The sequence below is a fragment of the Cyanistes caeruleus genome, chromosome 5, assembly GCF_971803275.1.
Source record: "Cyanistes caeruleus chromosome 5, bCyaCae1.hap1.1, whole genome shotgun sequence".
In the NCBI taxonomy this organism is placed as follows: domain Eukaryota; kingdom Metazoa; phylum Chordata; class Aves; order Passeriformes; family Paridae; genus Cyanistes; species Cyanistes caeruleus.
This window is the reverse complement of record NC_141705.1, coordinates 37,262,644-37,284,824: the sequence shown is the minus strand read 5'-3', so window position 1 is coordinate 37,284,824 and position 22,181 is coordinate 37,262,644. Positions and strand designations below refer to the sequence as shown.

Genomic DNA, 22,181 nt, shown 5'->3' with positions numbered 1-22,181 from the left:
AGGAGTGTGTTGGCTCTGGCTCTGGAGACAATTAGTGGAAGAGATGTGAAGTTAGTTGTTCTTTGGTTTGCAGATTACTTGAGTGATTTCTTGACTTCTGTCTGTCTTTACTGTAAGCTCCTGGGAAAGTAACATTTCTATTCTTCTTTTATGTTGAGCCTTTTTCAATGGGACCCTGATCTTGCTGGGCCTAATCAGAGCTGCTGCAAAAGAAGTAGAATGCTCCATTTGCTCCTCTCCACTCTAAGCAACAGCACAGTAAAACATGTTTATAGTATCTTTTTCCAGGGTTTTAAATTCAATGCATTCCTAGAATGGGAGAGGGCTTAAGGAAGATTGAAGATTGATTCGCAGTTACAAATCCTGCTGCCTATCTGAATAAAATTAAACAGTATCCTAGTATGCCTAGTATGCTGACCATCTCAGTGTTTAGGAGGACGTCCTGATATGCTTTCTGCTGCTCTTGATGTTGTTACACACACGCATACCCTTTTTCCTTTTTTTTGGTAATGGCTAGCTCCTTACACTTCAGAGACTGTCAGATGAAAATAACAGGATATCCGTGATATTCATAATATTTGTAGCAGCTGTCAAATGATACTGTCTTAGAGTGGAAGATGTGTGGCTCTGCAGAGTGACAGCTGTGGCTTGAATATGTTTGAAGCAGCCCTCTCTGCCTGAAGGGTGGTGGCACCCAGAAATGTAGCAGTCTTGCTCTGATTGACAACCTTTTTCATTCTCCTTTCTTGTTTTTTTTTTTTTTTTTGAGTGTACAAAGACTATCATCATTGCTTCATCATTGCCTTTTTATCCAATCTAGCAAAGGGGACAGCACAGTATCTAGAACAACAGTTTTCTAGATATTCTAAGAAATGCTGACTTTTGCACTAACATATTCCTCAAAAGCAGTTGCTTGTTTCAGAATGTGTTCCTTTAACAAGATGTCTAATCCAGTGAGATGTTTGCCTTAGACATTAATCAGACATTCCTGTGCTTCAAAAAAACCCCAAAAAACAAAGGAGGAGTGATATTTTTTGGATCACTTTGCCCATGCTGTAGAAGCTGAAATTGGATGGTGCAAAGATCAATAATGTATCCAGTTAATACACTAACGTATAAATGAAATGAATCATAAGAAATTAAATGACTTCTCCTGACAATCTTAAGATAAATGCTGTTCCATAATACCTTAGTCTTGTCAATTTGAATTTATATTATAGGCAAACAGTTGCTGACATGTGAACTCTATTGTGTAAATCTCCCAGGAAGCGGGTGCTCCCTATTATTTGTGACATATGTTATTCCCAGGGCTCAACCTTTGTTATCCATTTTCATTTAGTGGAAGCAAAAGTGTTTTTCTCCCCTGGCCTTGCATATTCCTCTGTTCTTTGCAAGGTCACATGTTTGTCTGGTGCAAATGTGGCATGGAAAAAGGAATGATTCTAAAGGTGAAATGAGATAATGGAAAAGTGAAATTGTTGCTTCATTCCTGTCATTGCCTGGAAAAAATGTGCTTTTCAGGTGCAGTGACAAACGGTACTAGAGATGTGTTTCTCTATTTTGAAGTTTGTCTATTCAACATGAAAGAATTTGTTGGATTTCTATATAGTTATCTTCAAACTGATGAAGATACATTTTTGTTGTTAATTCTTGATTAAAATTTGGCCTTTTGTCATGAGAGTAAGTTGGGAATTTATCTATTAAATTTTAATTTCTGGCCTTGCTTTTATAAACATTAAAGCATAGTTTAGACTATTTTTTTGTATCCTATTGCAAGCCAAATTTTACATTCAGCAATGGCAATATAATTATGCTTCTGTTCCATTAGGTTTTGTTCTTTAGAGCTATATTTCTTCATGTTCAAATCAAATCTGTAGTAAAAAGAAAATTATCACTTCTGAGAACATATGTCTACATGTGTTATTAGAGCAGGTGTGGATAAGCAAGACCTTCATACCAATCAGTCTTAAAGGACTTATCTGCCTTCAGTCATTACATGGCTCCAGAGATCATACAGAATTCCTAAAACAGCCAGAAGGTGCTTCTGTCACTCTGAATAGACAGGGAATCTGGGGAGATTGCCTGATGTAGCCTTTGCCTTTGAAGAATAAAAATTTTCTCCTGTGTTATGTATCCCATAATATGCAGACTTAGCTCAATATATCTCATAATAGTTGCATGTAACTAGGACTCTTAAAAAATTTTGGAAAACTTGTTGAAAAAGCTTATTTCTCATTTGTAGAGACTTATTAAATGGACCAACTCCATTTTCTGCCTAACTTCCCTAGTGGTTTTTCCCAAGTTCTAGCATGTTGCTTTGACATATTACATTACTGTGTTGGGAATATTATACTGCCCTTGTTGTTGGCCAATGCCTTTGAGATTCAAACCTTAGATAGAAGCTCCAGAAACTGCAGTCTGTTCTTTACTATAAAGAGTCTCTGTAAAGTTGACAAGAGGTTAATCTCTAGAAAAGGTTAAATGTTATTCAATGTCCTTGAAGAAAGAAAAAACCCTAACTAGGCAGGAATGGGGAGAACTCAGAGGGTGACTGCTATTCACTTATGGGATATTCCAGGAGTATTTTTTCCTCAGACCATATCTCTTTTTTTTTCTTTTTTTTTTTTTCCTTTTCTCTTTCAAATGAGAATATCTTCTTAATATTTTGATATTTTCTTTTAACGTGCTTAAAACCTGAGTTTCTCCTCTTGACAATTTCTGCATGTGGCTGCTCTTTCCCAATGAAATTTCTAAATGTGCTCTTGTTCTTATAATGCTCATTTGTTAATTCAGGTTGAAGTAAAGTAAAGTAAAGTCTGTTTTGATTATGGCATATTTTTCTACTCTGTAATCCTTATTCAAGCAAATGCTGAGCCCTGCAATTCTGAGAGTGAAAAATAAGCATTGTTGTGCAGATTCTTGGGCTTCTTTCCATGCAGGTGGTCAAGGTGATCCTTCCTCATGAAGTACATTAATATCTGCCTGAATGCTGAAGAACTGTGGGATCTTTGGGCACCATCTCAATTTTTTTCTTCTTTTTCCTCTTTGTTCCTCAGACCCTTGTTTCTCTGTCATGCTTTTCTTTTGTACCTACAGCTCTCTCATTGATTCCTTGAAATTGTCTCAGTTTCTTTTGTATCATTCTCTTTCATATTACATGGAACAGCTTCTTAGTTAAAGCAAACCAAATTTCTCTTCTCTTTTCAGAGGAGATCCTTAACCAAGATTTTTGGGTCATAACCAGGTTATATTTTATTGTCTACATGAGGTCATGGGTTTTTTGTTTTTGTTTTTTTTTAAATGAACTCTTCCTTAGGCAGTGACGAAGTGTTTTGCTGCTTCTATGTCTAATGCTGTAATGCATAATGTAACTTTCATAGGACAATCAGAATGACGTATTATCTGTTGGAATATCAAGACAGATGAAAGCAAAATCATGAGTTCTACAGGTCTGGTAATCTTGGAAAATTCTCCTTTAAAGATGACAGATTATGATTGAATAAGGTTATATTAATTTGTCATCAAATAATAAAAGTTCTATGAGAGATAATTTTATATTGTTTTTAAATAGTACATCCAGTCTCTTCTGATGTTGAACTCCTCACTTTCACTTTGTGAAATAGCTTTATTCCTGTGTCAGGTGAGTCTTGATTGTGCTATCATTGTTTAACGTATTTTGTACTTCAGCGTTTGTGTTCCAGACAAATTTCTCATCCCTTTTCCTTGTGGCTTATCTGGGCCATGATTCAAAATCCTCAAAGAGACAGTCTGAGCCAAGTTCATTTTTATGATCTCAGTTTGCAAATCACACTTGTTTTCTGTATTTTTTCATACACCACTAAATTTAAAAATGATAAACAGTTCTGCAAGCACCAACTATCTGTGGACTTGTACCTCCCTGTCAGCACATTCAGCGGAAGCAATTGCATTCACAGAAAGAATGATAAAATTGACTGTATCATATAGACTATGAACAGCATTTTAATGGCCTTTTAGCATTCACCAAAAGCTCTTAGCTCTGCAGTTGCTTTTGTTTTGTCTTTTGTTTGTATGGCATTAAGGCTATAAATCACTGTTTTAAAAATGGGTTTAGAAAGTGCTTTTTTCTAAAGCTGTCATCAATTAAACTGCAAAAGTTAACTTCTCAGGAATTAAGTTATATAAATTAGTCCGATTAATTACTGAAACTGAAGCAGAAATTGGTACAAGTAAGATGAACTGTGGAATGATTGAATTAAATCTGGAAAACAAGAACATTTATAAGGCAAATTCAATAGATGACAATAAAACAGTTAATCTTCATCATAGAATATGTCTGATTTCCTTAATTTCACTGAGGCATTGAAGTAACTGTTTATACACCCAGGCCATATTTTTAGAGTAATTCTGGCTAATGCCATATCTTTATCATGGAACTGGGGAGAAAGAAAGAGGGAATAGTCTATTGCCAATTCTTATAGATAGATTTTGTCGGGCAATATTGCCTATGAATGATGAGCTGTGTTTGTGAGAGTGTCCTTGGGATTCTATGAATTTTGAATCAAGACTCTAATTTTTCATATGAATTTAGGGAAATTCTTTGTTCCTGTGGTGTGCAGGAGCTCTTGGGAGTGATTATCACATAGGTGAGACAAGTAGGTGTTTGGAAAGATTGATGCATGTTCTGTGCTTCCCTGAAGTAGCTGGAATTAGGATCTAAATGAATGTACTTTTGCTTTTAGGAAAGCCAGATATTTCCCATGCAGGTCTCCAGGCTGAAACTTGCAGTAATATTTTAGAAAACTTGACTAGTGTTAGGAACAGGACAAGCACGTTAACTTCAACAGATACTGGCTCTGCTCTGACTACACCTACCACAGGTGATACAAGTATATAAAAGTATTCTTTAGGAAACTAATCACCATACTGAGTGTTCTTGGGATTTGCCCACATGTTCTTTACATCTATCGTGTTCCATGGTATAATGTATTTTCTATGGGTCTCAGGGATTTGTGATTATTTTTTCAAGTCACTAGAAAACTAAACTGCCAGACTGAAGGAGCTTTGAAGTTTTCTCTACTGCATGCTGCAAATCCCCCATGATTCCAAGAAGGAAGCATGTGTCTGATTCCTGCCTGTCTCTGGAAGACTGTAGAGGTGCCGTACTGGATATCTGTTGTTGGACCTTAGACTTGCCAAGTTTGGTAAAATATCAGGATTTTTAATCTCTGTTATTTTAATGGAAAGTGTTGCAGCTGCTGAGGCTTCCAGGGCTGTGGTGTGTTATACATACTTTGAGGATTTCCTTATGGCATGGCTCAAGTCTTCCCCCACTGTTTGTTCCTTTGGCAGTTCTGACTTCTGTGACATGAGTGTCTTGGCACTACATCATCTAGAGGTGGTGAAATACTCTTGAGAAAATTTGGTAGCTGAGCTTTACTTTTTGGGGGTGGAGGGGGGAAGACCAATATTGTGTATACCAGCCTGTAAGAGTGGAAGGACTGTAAACATTTCCATTTAGATATCTGGATTGTGGCCAACACTGAATGGAAAAAAAAAAAGTGAATGCTGGAGGTGAGAGGAATATAATGTGTAAGATACTTTTACTTTTGTTTAATAAATGAGTTTGTCAAATGCTTTCCAATATTTTTCTCACTCAGAATGAAAATTAACAACAGCTTCAAAGTATAAATGTTACCATTCATTGATCTATTAATGATAATATCTCCTATACCCTGCTTTCATACTTATTTAGGTGTTTCTGGAGTTTTCTAAAAGTTTTCTGAATTACCTACTTGAGACATGATTTTCATAATCTACCTCATAATCTACTGGTATTGTGTCAAATGAAGTCTTTGATTTGGATAAAGATGCATCAAAATTTTGAACTTAGCTTCATGTGAAACTTAAAATTTTAACATCCCCCACTCTACCCTCCCAAATCTCCCTTCTTGTTTTGGTGGCTGTTTATTTCATTTATTATTAGATGGTTACAGATTTTGATATATTTTGGGTTTTTTTGCTCTTAGTAGATAAAGGGAGAGACTTGGTTACATAATATTTCAGTATGCTTCACCATGAAATTTACAGATATGGCTAAATATCACTGAGGCAAACTGAAAGCCTGACCAGTTCTAATTATTCTTTGTCTCTTGCAGGAGCAGCGAGCATACTTTATAATTCTAGTACTGAAAATTAAGTGAATCTTGCAGAAAGCAGCAGAAATGTCTTAAAATCTGTGGGGTATTAAAGTTGGTGGGGGCTTAATGCCTGAAAATGTGCTGTGAAGTGCTGGATGGTTCAGAGGGAAGCTGTTCAGTTGAATGCTCCTGCTTACTTAGCAAAGCAATTGTATTGAAGCAGAAATGGGAAAAGCCTTAACTTCACTGGCATGTTTTTCAGGTCCCTGTGCATCTTTGATCATTTCCCTATTTACAGAATATCTGGAAGAATGCAGAATTGCATAATAATAATTGCATAAGTCATTTAAAAAGGTTTTTTGCATAACTGGTCACTTCAAAAGTTTTTTTCAGCTTCAAAGGATACCTTTTGAAGCTCTGAAAGGCATAAGCCAACTAATAGGATTTTCACCCCTGCATTAAGGCGCTGATAGGACTAGCCTTGGTGGAAGCAGTTTTTAGACACAATTGCCCTTCCTTAGGGGAATTTTCTTACAGTTTAAGGCAGAAGCTTCTTTCCCCAACCTGCAAATAATAGTTTCAAGGCAGAGAATATTATGGTGCTAAATATTCAGAGATCTGAGATCTAATCTAGTAATTTTCTCCCCATAATTTGTATCCACAGCATTTCATCCCATGAGAAGAAATTGCAGAAAGTGTAAATTTAAGTCTCTTTCCTATCTGTATTTTCCATATGAGTGCATAGCTGGAAAAGGGTGTTTAGATTTGCACTGGAAACTAAATTTCAAGTTAAAAAATCTGTTGACATTGGAAGAAGCTGCTTTGAAAATTTGATCTTGATAGCTCATGAAGATTGTTGGTTGCTAAATAGTATGCATACAGATTGTGAGAGTAGCATATTTTTCTCAGTTTGATAATTACTTGTAAACTGATTATAGATCACTTGTGCCAGGCTGAATTAATTTAGGAGCTGATTGTATTTTGAACATTTTAAACAAGACTTTCGTAACAGTACAGAAAGTGATTTTCTGCTATTGCCCTGTCAGTTGTTTATTTCTCTATTTTTCAGTATCCCTAGAAGATGAGCCAACTGTGGTCCTATACATATGTATTATCAGCCATGTTAGTCTCTGCTTTCCATAGAGAAGGTCTCCTTTGCCTGATTGTCAATTGTTTTTTTTTCTCTGTCTCGGTATAATCTTGGTTTTACAGGTTCATGCAAAACTGGCAGTAAGGTTTCAATAAATAAAATTATTAAAATGCTGGCTTACTTAATGGCTGTTGCTGTGTGGAGAATCCAGTGTTATATGAAAATACTTTGATATTTGAGTGATGTGTAAGAATATTTTGAAAATTTCCAAAAGAAAAGAGGATAAACTCCATCATCTTAATGAAATTATTTGTTATAACTTATTTTGAAAATTCTTTCCTTTCACTCTGGAGATATTTTATATTTTTCTCCTCAAAAATCTGCCATTGGCCTATTTTGCCATTTATGTATATTGAATTTGTCAACCTTATGGGCTGACTTTTTAGCAATATCTTGGGTCAGGAAAAACCACCAAAAACACTTCTGTCCTGGTGAAGTCTTGGAGTTTTCTGAAGGGTTTTCCCTCCTTTTAAGCTTCTATGAACTTTATCTGGTAGTTTAAATTTAAAACAGCTTTGAGTTACGTTTCTTTTCATCCCTTTGAACTGGGTTATATTGCTTTCATTCACTAGACAATTGTTGGCTTTATCATGGTCAGCTCTCAGTCTAGACTGAACTGGAAGTGATGAGTTTTCAAGTTTGAAGTGCTCTCACTGTTTTATAAATTGATTGCAGTGTAGTACACTCAAGAGTAACTTTTAAAGATCTTATATTCCTTTCCTGTGTCTTAGTAACTTTTTAAAGATGGGAAATGGTGGCCTTATGTCACTTCTTTGCCTAGGAGAGAATAGTGTTTGCAGTGGCTAGAACAACAGTGTACACAGCACCAAGTATTAGCTGGAGTGCATACACTGCCTTCCTGTTTTGCATTTGTTGTGGTATCTGTAGTACCAAGCAGTAATTACTATTGATGGCAGCATGCCAGAGGCTGGATGTCAGTCCTTGTGTTCAAGGTATGTTTTGTAGCTCAATTTCTGTCTAAATTCTTGAGGCCTCCTCCTGCATTTGAGAGCTTTTGTATAAGACACAAGTAATAATCCTACAAGAATAATTAAAATATGCCTAAGCTGCAAAGACTGAGTTTCATAGCTGTTTGTGCTCCAGTGTTTTTCTTCTAGTTATAAAACTTAAAATGAGAAGGCTCAGTTTTTAGACTCATGAAATCAGAGTAATTTAACACTGAGCTCTCTCATCCCCAGCTTCAGGGAAGCAGTGTGCTTCAGTGAACAGAAAATACCCATTTTTTTTAGACAATCTTTGAAAGAAGGTTAGCATAGGCTCTAGATGCACATGAAATAGCTTTGTCCCTAGCATCTTATTTTCTTTTGGTAAAACTTTCTGTAAAATTTCAGTAGAACTTGCAAAAAAATAATAAATGTACAATAAAAGACTGTTTTACCCTCCTTTGCATCCAGATCACGCTTTTCTTCATGTCATCTGCAGATGCAGCTGTTCTTTCACACAGTTGATTCATGTCATCCACAATTAAAATGTCCTTGCTATTTAAAATCTTCTCAGCATGTCTAAAAAGGTTGTCAAAACAATGGCTTGTTCACAGTGAGAGAAAAGCTCTTGATGCTTTACAGAAGATTGATGCAATGACTTGACTAGAAAAATTCTGGTTTTATCTGATTTCTGATTAAGTCATATATTTTCTTGTATCTTGATGGTTAGTTTAAAACCAGATCTTCCTGATTTGGAGCCAGAGATGGTAAGATGCCCCTAATTTGTGATTCTTGGGTAATGGAACTTATTTCCAAGAACATTCATACTGATCTCATTCAACATTGCCATTTATTTTTAAATGATTTTTTTTTCCACCAAATCCATAACTTCACTTGTTACAGGTACTATAGGATATTCTAATCTCCAGACATTTGATTATTGTTTCTGGCATTGTTTCTGCTTTTACTGAGTCCTTTGAGGAAAATAACATCATGAGGCTTGTTCTTGGCTACTTGGTAATATTTCAGCATTTCTAAAATACTGAAAAAAAGAAAGAAAGAAAGAAAAGCTTCATTCAACTTTGAGAGGAGTGAATTGTCACAACCCTTATCATAATAAAATTTTAGTAACATAATTTAGAGCTTCATGCTTCCGTCTGGCATTCACTATCTCAAACTGGACACACAAGTACCCTGTTCAATGTGTGGGGAAGGTTCTGCTTATAAGTATGGGGTCCTGGTGTACAAACTTCTGATTAAATGACTAACAGCTGCATTTCTGCCCTTGGTACTTAATAGGATGCTTACCTTGTAGGGCTGCCTAGCTCCAGATTGTGGCAGGGTGTTTTTGCTGTAGTTCAGAACCCACACTTCTCTCTGTGAAACTACCTGGCAAGCAGTAGTACTTTCTGGAATATGGGAAGACAGAATCTTTGTCAGTGGAAGTTCCTAATTGTGAAACTACAGATGGTTGGTGATTTTGGGGTGTGTTTGGGGTATTTTTTCAGTTTGAAGCTGCTCCTATCTAAATAGTATAATTTGTTGTGCACAGACTGGATGTCTGTTATTGTTTGTGGATGGAGGGTTATACAGATCCTCGTTAGTGAAACACAAGCATGCACTGAAGCAGGAACTGGAATCCAGCTTGTTGCCCTTTTCAGTAGGTCTGGGGTATGTATTTCTAGGTTTAGTCTCGTGGAAGCTATTATTTCCTTCTAAACTGAAACAGCTTCAACTGAAGAGTTTTGCATTTTGTAGCGATTGGTGGGTAAGAAAGATTCCCTAAGCTGTATTTTTGTAGCAGCTGAGTAGCTAGACCACCTGCCAGCTGTACTGCAAATGAAGAGAGTTGCATGGATTTTTTTTTTTTTTTGAACTGTTTCAAAGCATTATACACAATTAAAGATTGTGAATTTAGAAATGGGGGAGGCCACTTTTTTTTCAGCAATGTGAAATCAAGATGTCTGAATTGCACTCCCAAGTGGGTTTAGAGTAAAGGCATCTATTTTGCTTTTTCAAAGGTCTGGTCTGTGTGAGATTTGCTAATCCTCTCTCTATATTTGCAATTGCCACCTGTGTTGTTAAGGGACAAACAGAAAATCCCCTCAGGGCTCATGTAATTTATTGTAGTTTCAAGATGCTAAAAAATTGAGCACCACAGTTGAAAGCATTTCTATGTGTAGGCCCTTGAAAAGACCAAAGTACCTAAATTCAATTAATATTTGATTTGGTGCACCTGTGCCTCTTAAGCCTGAAGACTTTTTTCTGCTTCTAAGGGCAAAACCATTCATCCCTCTTCCATTATCTGTTCTGTGCACAGATGGGCTCAGTGTGATTGTCATCGTATTCCTTGGAGATGGCTGCAAGTCAGCGTGGCAAAGGGTTTATGACATTGATGTAAGTTTTACATGAGGACTTTGAACAGTTGCATTCTCTTGCTACTCTTTGAATCCCGATGACTCTACCATTTTCATGTTGCACATGGATGGAAGTATATTGCTACAAACACTACTAAATGGGAACTATTTCTTTCCCTTTCCTTCTCAATCTTCTGCTTTCTGATGAATACATGGTGTACATGTTGAGCATTTTTTGAGGCAGGCATCATGGTGATAAAATCCCTATGCAAACGAAACTGATAGGAATTGGCTTAATATGTCACATTTAACCCAGAATATATTCTGAATAATATCTATAATATCTTCAGAAGAATATGCCTCTTATGTCGGAACACCTGTTTACCTGCCAATTGCATTATTCACAGCTGTTTTTTCACCTTATTTGAAAGCAAGATGCTCACAGTCTCATTGTGTTAGATATATGAATAGGTCACTTGTCTGTGATAAATTACACTAATCTGTAATGTGCAATACCAAAAAAATATATCTCATGCCTCTATGCATGAGGCATAGTACAGGTGGCTGCAGTCAAAAGGAATTTGCGCTTTTGAGTTGTGAATGTAGTATTATGAAAACAGTGGACACGTTTCTCCTTCTTCATGGGTGTTCTTTCTATAGAAAATAAAAATAAAACAGACTGAATTTATATTCTAGGTGGTACCACATTCTAGGGTGGAAATTTCCTGTGCTTCATGTCTGTCACAAGATTAGGGAAGAAATGAAGAATCACAGGAGAAACATAAAATCATTGTCTACTAGGACAATTAGAAATCTATTCAGAGCTCATCACTGTACAAATTAAGATCAATTGCATGTTGCTACTGTCTTTAATTTAATGAGGGTAGCAGCTGCTCAGCTACTTCCAGGAGTCACAAAATTACAACACTCTGCAGAGGGGCTTTGTTCATTTTTGTCAGCACAGAAGGTAGTATATTCAGCAAGTAGTATTTCAGGAGAAAAACCTGTCTCTACGAAGAGACTCTTCAATTACTGCTGTAGCTCCATATGACTTCCTCCCTTACATCTTCACTAGTCTTCATTATTCAAAAACTCAATTTACTCATTATAAGAAAATATTTTTCCACAGATAATGGAATTAAAGAGAAGTCAGGGACAAGTAAATAAAGCATTATGAGAATCACAAACATAATAATTTCACAAAAGTGCTACCTGGTCTGCTCAGAACCACAGTTATTTTTTGACAGGAGAATGATGATAGTGGTTATCCTATTTTTGGTTTCAGAGAACAATATTGTAACATTTCTAGTTGATTTTTAAGTTGTTCAAAAGAGGTTCACTTTGGTCAAATTGAGTCTAAAGTATCTAAGCTTAGTTAATTCTAAATTGCTAATTCCTTCTGATAATGAGTTAATGTGACTGAATGCAAATTTTGTTTTGAATAGACTCCTGTGGAAGGACACTCTCCATATACAGAAGCATGTGAGCATTTGTAAATTCCACAAGTGAGTTCTGAAACCTTAAATGTCACAGGCTCATGTAGCTTGTTTTGAGATTCCTAACTTTGACACAAAGAATATCTGTGTTACCAGGGGACTAACACCAACATAGTATAACTGGGTGCATAATTGGGTTTTAAGGCTCTGATAAGGTCAGAAAATTTGCAGCTAATCATGCTGTTGAGTGAATCTCTTCTTTCCCTGAAATTAAAATGTCAGCATACTCTGAGCCCTTTTCTCCTACTTCAATTACAACTGTTTGATTCTTTGGAAGTATTTGGATTTTAAGATATGGTTTTAAGTTGTGGTACTGCACCTCCTGAAAATTAGTATCAGACTTGAGGCATATCCTGACATTTCTCAGGGCAAGTATTTTACAAAATATAGAGCAGAGCAACCTTGTCTTTGTAATGGGAAAAAAAGTGTACAGTAAGTTTTGCATTGATATAATTTTATTTGCCTGTATAATATAATCAGTTCTGTTTATATACTTCATATTACGATCATACCTACTTGGACAGAAAAGAACTCCATGCATAGATTTTGCAAGTCCTACAGGTTCCATCTGATTTTTTTAAATTCTCCAAGTAAGGAATGTCATGTATAAAATGTATTTGAAGTGACCTAAATTATAATCTTACGTGCGGTTTCCCCTTAAATACTTTTGATGATACACAGGGATCTGCATGTTATCCCTTGTTAGTTTTGGTTGTAAGAGAAATAAATCATTAAAAACAGTGTGCTTTGCACTACACTGCTGAAGTTAATTGGAGGTTTGTGGTTTATAGTCAAGGACTTGCAGGATCAGTATTCACCTGCTCCTGCACATGCTTTAGCCATACCCTTTTAAACAAAACCATCATTTCAAATAGAAACATATTGACTATATGAAGAAACCTCAAACTCTGCTGGAGTAGAACCTTTGTGCCTCTTCATTTTGCTAGATAAACATTATAGAATGGTTTGGGTTGGAAGACCCTTCAAGACAATCTAGTTTGGGGGGTGCCATGGGCAGGGACACCTTCTGCTAGACCAGGTTGTTTAAAGCCCTGTCCAATACATCCAGGGCCTCCACAACTTCTCTGGGAAAACTGTTCCAGTGCCTCATCAACTTCACAATAAAGAATTACTTCTTAATATTGAATCTAAACCTTTTACTCTCTGTCAGTTTGAAGCTATTTCTCCATATACCATCACTGCATGACCTTGTAAAAAGTCTCTCTCCAGCTCTCCTATAGACAATCCCTAAGTACAGGAAGGCTACTGAAATATCTCCCTGAAGGTTTCTTCTAGCCAAACAACCCCAGCTCTCTCAGCCTGTCTTCATAGAAGAGATGTTCTAGCCTTCTAATAATTTTTGTGTCCATTCTCTGTACTTGCATTAAGTCCATGTCCTCTTTCTGTGGGTTCCAGAGCTGGATGCAGCACTCCAGGTAGAGACCCATGGGAGTAGAGTAGAGGGGGAGAATCATCTCCCTTTAGCTGCTGGCCATGATGGTTTTGATGTGGCTCAGGACACAGCTGGCTTTCTGGGCTGCAGACACGTATTGCTCTTTCATGCCAATATTCTTGTCATCCAATACCCCCAAGTCCTTCTTGCTAGGGCTCAATCCTTTCTCCACCCAGCCTGTATTTGTGAGTGGGATTATCCTAATCCAGGTGCAGGACCTTGTACTTGGTCTTGCTGAACTTCATGGGCTCCCCTCTAAGTGTGCCCAGGCCTCTCTGGATGCAATTCCTTCCCTCCAGCGTGCCAACTGCAGCACACAGCTTGGTGTTGGCAAACTTGGAGGATGCACTCAATCCCACTGTGTATGTCAGTGACAGCCATGTTAAAATGTCACCTGTCTCAGTACTGACCCCTGAAGGACCACACCTGTCACTGATCACTACCCGGACATTGAGTCATTGACTGCAACTCTTTTTGTGCAACCATCCAGTCAATTTCTTATCCACTGAGTGGTCCATTTGTTAAATCCATGTCCCTCCAGTTTAGAGACATCCTCCTGCCCTGTCATCTTCTATCAGAATAATACTAGCATTGCAGAGATGCCTTGCATTTCTGGCCAGTAAAATTCCCCAGAGAGTGTCTATAATCTTTAAACAATTATATTAAGGATAAATTTTATGAAAGAAGCAGCTGTTAAAGCACTTTTTCTTGAATGGCATGTATGAAGACTCTAGCTTCAGTCACCCTCTGTGCCATTCTTTGAAGCCTGCTTATCTGTACAATGTCTACTTTCCAGGAGCTGTGAAGAAAACCTCTGTTTCACAGAATTTGTAACCTAGTGCCCTAAACCTGCATTGGAATTCAAGGAGCAGAGGGCTGTAGACTTGTTTCTTATTACTTTGGTATTTGTCTGCATAGATGCTTATATAGGTCAGCCTTTCCAAACTGATCACAGTTTGGAAGTGGGAAATGGAAGAAATATTACTGCACTTAAATGTGATTATTTTCTCCTTTTTTTTTAACCCCTTAGGAAGCCTTGTGCCTTTTTTCTTCCTGTTTTCTACCAGCAGACAGAGTTGATGATTTTGACTTGCAGTTGCCTCTGAAGGTGTAAAGGTTCAAAAATAGGTAAATGGATGTAAAATCTGTGACAAAATCCATTTCATTGTATGAAGACAGGAGACCTGAGCCTATACTCAAAGGTATGCTTATATCGCAGTTCTTAAAGTAGTGGTGCTCCAAGAAGGATGTACTAGTTTTAGATGACCATGTGAAAGTTGTGTAGTTTAGATCAGTTTTATTGAGCAGCTGACATTTGTTCCTCAGAGTGACTACTCAGGAAAGGCTGTGTTGTGTGCTTTAAACCAGAAATCCATCATATGACTTATCGACAAAGACTTGCAGCAAAAATGGCTTGTCATTTCATGTCTTGACATTAAGGAGTTTCAGTTGTTAATTGTTAGAGAAAACTGAAATTTACTTCCAGTTACAAGAAATGAGAGCTGTAATCACAGTGGAAAGAAATAGGTGAGCAAATTAAGCAAAGTTCTTAAAACAAGAATTGCACTTGACTGACATAGCAGTGGGAGATGTATTTGGTTCTTCACTTTGGACTTAGTGTTTTCCTGACCTTAGGTGAATAAGGGGGAAAAAAAAATCTATTATATGGCACTGGTCTATAATTTACTCATCTGACTGAGAAGAAACTTTAACTAAAGAAGAAGTCATCAGTGAAAGAACTTTGGGGAATGTACTTTGGTTATTGTTCAATGTCATTACTTATTCATGGAAGTAGGTCCCACTCTGCTGAAGAATCTTTCTTGCAATGAAATTGGGTGGAAGAGCTGTGCTTTTAAAAATAGAACTTAATTAGATGTCATTAAAAATGCTAATCCTGTTATGACTATGATTTCAGTGATACCACTGTGACACTAGCAAGTCCCTAGGCAATTTTGAGTAATGCTGTTAATGCAAATGTTGACTGAACACTTGACCATGACACGTAAAGTACTGTAATACATGGGTGAAGCTGTGTACAGCCATTATTTGATTTATAGCTTATCTCCCATATATTGGTAACTCTGGCCTTGGAAAGAAAAGTCTGTTTGGCAAGGAGTGGGAAAGGTCCTCAGTTTCTCTATACAGCCTAAAGAAAGTGTTTTTAGGCTGTTGTGAAACAGCATGAGTCTTTATGCTTAATGTAGACCTATATGCGAATGTTACTTAGTTTTCAGATACCTGACACTCAAGGAAGGTCGTAAAGCTTGTCTGTTATGTTTCAATAAACCTCCTGACCTGCTGCTCTCCAAACATTAGGTTTACCCAAGGGCATGCTTGCTACTGCTATTCTGTTTCTCCTACATGAACAGATTAGCACAATGTATAAATAATCTCAACCAAGCAGAAATAAAGATAGAGACCTACTTTGCTCTTCACTTTCTTCCCTGGGGCAAATCAGACACCGAGATCCTGATCATAATTTTTATATACCTGTAGGGAAAATGCCTGAAGAAATCCTGCTAGAAGGAGAACAATTCAAGCATGATAAACCATTGGAAATCAAACAATTCTCTTCCAGTGACACCTGTTTCCTATCCCCATTTTAATTTCTGAAGAATTTAAATGATGAAAGGACTATATTCTTTCCCATCCAGTATCACATTAATACTGGGGAAAGACAGTGCCTGTGTTTTTGCTTTAAGTGTTCTGCATAAAACAACTATGAAGATTAAGCCCATCAGGAAAGAAGCATGCCTTTTCTGATGGATTGTGCTTCACAATTGTTTAGTATAGGAAACCTTAAGGAAAGTGTCTTTATTAATAATAATTAATTTAGTATTCTGGTTCTTATAATGCAGCTCATAAGAAAAAACCCCCATGGATTTCCTAAGAAGTTTTGGATCTGAGACTTAAAGCATCTAACTTAATAGTTCTTGTAATTTCTATCAACTATGAGTGGAAACTCGTTTTTGTGTCAAATATGTTATCCTTTTACAAGTTTTGTAAAAGTTTTGTACAGTGTTTCTGTAGACATTGGATGCTATTCATATCCTTTTTTTTCTTGAAGTTTACTGAATTATTTACTTTGCTGAACTACTGTGACACTAAGGCTCATAAATTTATTTTTCAGTACATAAAAATTTTTATATATCTAATATACATCACAAGTTTCTTCAATAACTGAATTTGTACAACACCCTAGCTGACTACCCATTAGACAGTGATGGGGGAGAGGCAATAGGCTTTCCAGTATTTTCTGTCTGTTTTTGTAGAATCACTTTCTGGTGTCACTGTGGATCTTAGCAATTTTGAAGTATACACATTTTTCAGCTTGAAGTCTCTTGCCCCTTTAGTAAGCCAAAATTTTAAATTGTTATGACTTTTAAAAATTTTTTTGCTTTTAAATTTTTTAAAATGTCTTAATTTTTTTGTTAGAATTGGTTTCTAAAGATCTATATTCAATAAATTTTCATAGTGCATATTACTGATTTGTATATTAAGGTAATACACATGTATCACATTTATTTTATAGTATAAATTCTATCCTAACAGGATTATGGTATCTATTTTGTAAGATTACAGATCTGGAAACACCATGATATCTACTTGATATGTGCATGAGGAGCGACCAGATTAAACTAGAAAACCCTGTAACACCAGGGAATTGTCTTGATTTCAGAGGCTTACATCTCAATACCTGAAATGTGAGTGAAGTCCAATACTGCTGTGTTGGATATTTCCTTATGTATATTTGATATGTATGTATATTGGATATCTACCTGTCAGCATATATGAAGGTAGCTACATGCCAAAGTGTACATCGGCTTTAAAATGTTCTTTTTGAGGAAATGGTTGCCATCCAGTTGAGTTGAACAGCAGTGTCATATCTTTAATGGTTTTGCCTTTTAAATTGCTTATTTATTTAGGTGTCTGACCACTTTCTTAGAGTAATGTTTGCTGTGAGTAGGAAAAAACCCACCAAAATATTTTGAACATAGCTTAGGGAAGACAAGCTTTTAAGGGGGCCACTTTGGGTAAGTAATTATAGAAGACTTAACTCTTTAATAAGGCAGTTAGAGTACTTTTTTTGAAAAAGTAGGCATACTTTAATATTGATTATAAGTTATCCCTTATTTTTCTGTTCATTCTTAGAAGTCTCTTTGAGTGATGCAGGAAACAAATTGAAAGACATTTCTCTTCAGAGGCTCTGTGCTACCAGGATGTTTTTGGAAGCTTTCCTATATCTCATTACCCTAACATTATATGTATCAGGAGTGACAAAGCCAGGATGTTTGAACAAATAATCTGATTTGACAGGGTACTTGTACCTTCCTCAAGAGCTGCCTTTTCCCAAGAACAATTTCAATGTACACTTGCCTAAGAATTATGAGGGTTTCTATGGCTGCAATTGGGGTAAAAAGGCTCTGTTAGAAGAAGCTATGAACAGTTGTCTATGAACACCAAATGCAGTCTTTGCTAGTTATCTGTGCTTGGCTTGTGACATACCCAGTACTACGAACCATGTCCATCATTAGGACAAGAGTGATGCAAGTTCTGCATTATGTTTGGAATCCAGCTCATGTGGAAATGCACATGGAGGCATCAAAAGCCTAGAAAAGGTGCATTAATACATCACTGCTACTTGTGTTGATGGGCTTCTTGCCAATCAAGTGATCAAGGACCAAGTCAGTGCTTATGGCTCACAGTCATTGTGTGTAGATTTCTTTTTTCTTCATTCCTGTTTTGCAAGCCTCTGTCATTGCTATGAAGTGATTTAGCACATGTGCATTGATTTATTCTGCAGATGGACACATGCATGTGCTGTCCCACATATTAGTGGCAATGTCTGTGTCCATTGTTAAGAGGTTGGGGGTAGAAACAGCAGCTGTGTATGGGCTTCTAAAGGGAGTCAGCATGAACAGCAACTGGGGTAGTTAGAGGCATATGAAAGGAAAGGTAAGAAGGCAGTAGAACAGGTCGTGGATCAATTGCCTTTGACACATCAACTGTTGCTTGTCCCTTCAAACTTGTTCAGAGTTATCCAGGAGCCTAGGAGAAATGGCTGTATTAGCCAGTCTGTATCCCTGCCAAAGTGAAAATGCTCATTGAATCCTGCTTTTGAAACTTTTATCTGTGATAGTCTGAAGCAATTTCACAGTATAATTATTTAATAGAGGGAAGATCCCCATAAGAAAGTTATTTCAAAAATTTCTCTTCTGTTCTTCATGATTTTGCTTCTATTTCTTGTGTGTCACACTAGATAGATTTCCTTCTCCTTAGAAGTTTCATCTATCAAATATTCATGGATGCTCATGCTCACTCTTCACTATTAGATAGCAAAATTCCATGTGTTTAACTCCTAATCTTTTCCCATAAATCAGCTTCTCAGTCTTATCATTGATGCTACTCTTTACAGCCTGGCGGTGAATATTACCAGAGCAGCACACAGCCCTTCAGGTGGAATCACAGCTAATAGAAGTAATGGTTATTGTTTTTCTGCAGTGTGGTTTCATCTTCTGTGATCACCAGGAAGGCTTTATAAACCACCAGTAACACGTCCTCAGGTCTTCTTACATTCCTTCTTTGTCTGATTGGATTATATGGGTGTGTTTCTATTTCACTTAAATTTAATCTCCTGCATCTCAGCAAGATGCATATGTGATTTTGCTAATAGTAATCCCTGGTTTATGGCTCCAAGCTGGCATATTGTTTCTTACAAGGAAGAACTAGCACTTTTAATGTTAAAAATAGCGTTAAATGCCCTCAAAATCAAAGTATTCCATATCTAGTTTAATGAGACAATTATATTGTTATCAGTTAAGAAAACTTTTCTGTAGATTTTGCAGTTTATGAATGAAAAATGCTAGATTACTGTGTGTTGATTTTATTACAGTAATGATTTATAGTTAGAAGACATTCAGGCTTTCAGTGTGCTGCCTCTGTTTCTTCTTTTTATTTTACATGGGTCATTTTCATCCTTTGAAGCTTAATATTAAAATGTTTTTACACTTGGTTTCTATAATGGACTTTTTTTTTTGTCAATGTATAACAAAAATATGAAGAAATAACCTAATTTTTTTGGTTTTTTTGTAATTTTGTTCTGTATGCCAAAGATGACAATCACTTCAGTAGTAATCTTAATATTCCAGGTGTTCCAAGCTATTGTGACTGTGATAATTTTACATGGCATTATGCTGATGCAACCATCCTTGAATCATTCCCACTTTTGGTTTGAACAAATACTAGTATTTGCAGATATAAATCTTAAAAGCAGTCATTCCTGGTTGACTAGTATTTCAGAACAAGTAAAGAATTACTCCAATGCATTGCCAATTTGCTTTGTGTGTATTTTACAGCTCTCTGTGCTTTTAACCTTGCCATTGCAATGGATAGAACACCAGGCTGTATTTACAGCTCCTCTCTCAGTCATGAAATAAGTCAGTTAAGATACATTTTCCCCTTTGCACACTTCCTTGCTTTTGAAATGCTCAACATTTAAAATATTTTCTGTTACATATTCTTATAATTTTAAATGTATTGTGTCAGATAATTTATTATAATTTAAAATACTTACCATTTTTCTTTGATAACACTCTGCAGTGCACTAAAACTTGTCTTGGTAGGAAATTTTACTTTTCTGTAAGTGTTTCGGTATGTTTGTCACTAATCCTCAGATTTTAACAAGAGCAAGGAATAAAACATCCGGGACAAAGAGTGAGTTTGAGAACTTGTTTCTGGACTGAACAGGTAAAAGTTTCTACTGAAAAGAAAGCTGCACAGAATTGTTATTTGGTGAAGGATGAATAAGTGAGAATTAAGAAGAGAAGAATGAGTGAGAATGAATGAGGATAAAACAAATGACTGTTGTAATAAAATGCATGTCTTTCTGCAGACTTTGTTTTCAGGAAGGAAAGCTATTCCTTTTGAGAAATGTCATAAATTGTGTGTATTAGTGAAGATAGCGTGACTCTAAGGAATGATAAAATACTCAAAGAAAAACCACAGTGATGCAGAATGCAGAGTGCTGCTACTTTATTAATAATGCCCTAGAAATTTTTGGAACTGTCAAGAGTACAACTGTTTAGTGTTGGGAAGAACTCTTTGAGAGAATTATTTAATGGAGCAAGGAGTTTTTGCTCGGTAGTCAAGCCTTTCACATACCATAGTGAGCAATTTAATGAGAAACTGCTTTTTAGTGTAAACCGCTTTGTAACTACAGGAATGGTATATAGAAATGTACCAGTTTTGTTATCTAGACCATATCAAATAGGCATGGTGCCTTTGGGAACTCCATTTCTCATCCAGTATACAGTCTTTTTTTGGAGTTTCACACTGGTGGCTCTGAATGATGCAATTTGCTGCTCTGTCTTCTGTAGTTTAAACTGAAGGGCTTGGTACTGACCTTTGAGAGTAATTGTCTTGTCATCTGATGAGTAGGATTGTTGAAGATTCCTTTCAATAACAAAAGGGAAGAGATGATAGGCAGGATATTGTCAGTGTTACAGAATTCTGTGCCTGCCCTTCTGTGCACACCTCTGACCTTTCAGACAAGCAGGTAAAGGGTGGAGTGTGTTTTGTTGTTGTTTTTCAAATAGCCACGCCTTAGCTCACACATTCATTCCACAGCAGGAGTATGCATCGAGGTGATTTTGTGAGCGCTATTTCAGTCAGTTCCTTTGAACTGTTAAAGTTCTCAGGTCTGGTTCTTTGCTTCACTGCAGCTCACAGATACAAGAAAAAAGAAATTCCTCATCATCTGTATGCTGAAATAGATTGGTGCAAGTGGCATCTATCAAAGTTTTGACACTAAATCTCTAGCAAACCTTTATCTTCAAAGAGCACAAATGATGAGGACAAAACTTGTTTGTCTTAGTGGGCCGCTGCTGTTTTATTACAAGTCTTGGCTGCAGATCATGTGTGTATCCAATTTTCGACATGGGGAAAGCACCGGAGCTTCAGCAGGGAATGCGTTGTTTCAGTTGAAATAAAAAGAAGTTTTACCCATTCATACAAGATTTCAGACTTTGACCCAAGTAGTTAAAATACATGCAATATTATAAGCAACTGAAAAAAAATCATACAGTGAAGGTAAAGGAAGATTTAGATATTGTTTCCAGAAGTTTGTTCTGTATGTGAATACGAAGCTGAAACAATAATCAAGGAAGATATTACCTTGGAAACTGGCAGAGCTTTACCAGAAACTGAGAGCTTGACAACATGAATGTGCATTGCTGGTACCTTTCTCTTATGAGATGCTCACAAAAATGCTGATATGCAGTGCTGCTGATGAGAGGGGATAGAAGTCTTACCTAGTGGTGTATGGATGGTGATCTAACTTTGTCTTTGTTTTCTTATTTTAAAAAAGCCCCAAGCTGTTAGGAGAATAACCTACTCTGTGTAAATATCAAAGTAGCTGACAGTTGCTCAATTTGAAAGTTATTGACTGTTGACTGTACAACAATGCCTAAATATTGCATCTGTTTTTTCTTTTAAGACATTGAGCTTCTGTAGGAGAATTTTGACTCTTCAGCAGTGTGTGATGAAGATGAGTAGGAGGTTATCTGGCTGTCTAAATGTGGAAAAACATGCTGGCCTGCTCATTCTTCTTGATCTAGCCTTAGCATCAAAGGAAATTTGCTTTGCATTATGAAGTTTGCTGATG

The 22,181-nt window shown here is 36.6% G+C and overlaps 1 long non-coding RNA gene across 7 annotated transcripts in view; it reads left to right on the top strand.

The window, feature by feature from the left end:
• The window catches only part of LOC111927909 (uncharacterized), a 351,859-nt gene that overhangs the window by 128,692 nt on the left and 200,986 nt on the right, over window positions 1-22,181 (top strand). For 2 of the 7 annotated variants that reach the window (XR_015287188.1, XR_015287184.1), the window contains exon 4: window positions 14,550-14,721. The exons of 2 other annotated variants lie outside the window; for them this stretch is intronic. This is a non-coding gene — a long non-coding RNA (uncharacterized LOC111927909). Of the gene's footprint in view, window positions 1-9,532; window positions 9,649-10,533; window positions 10,611-12,015; window positions 12,076-14,549; window positions 14,722-22,181 lie in introns of those variants that run through there. 3 more of the 7 variants (XR_015287178.1, XR_015287186.1, XR_015287185.1) reach the window with 3 other exon arrangements.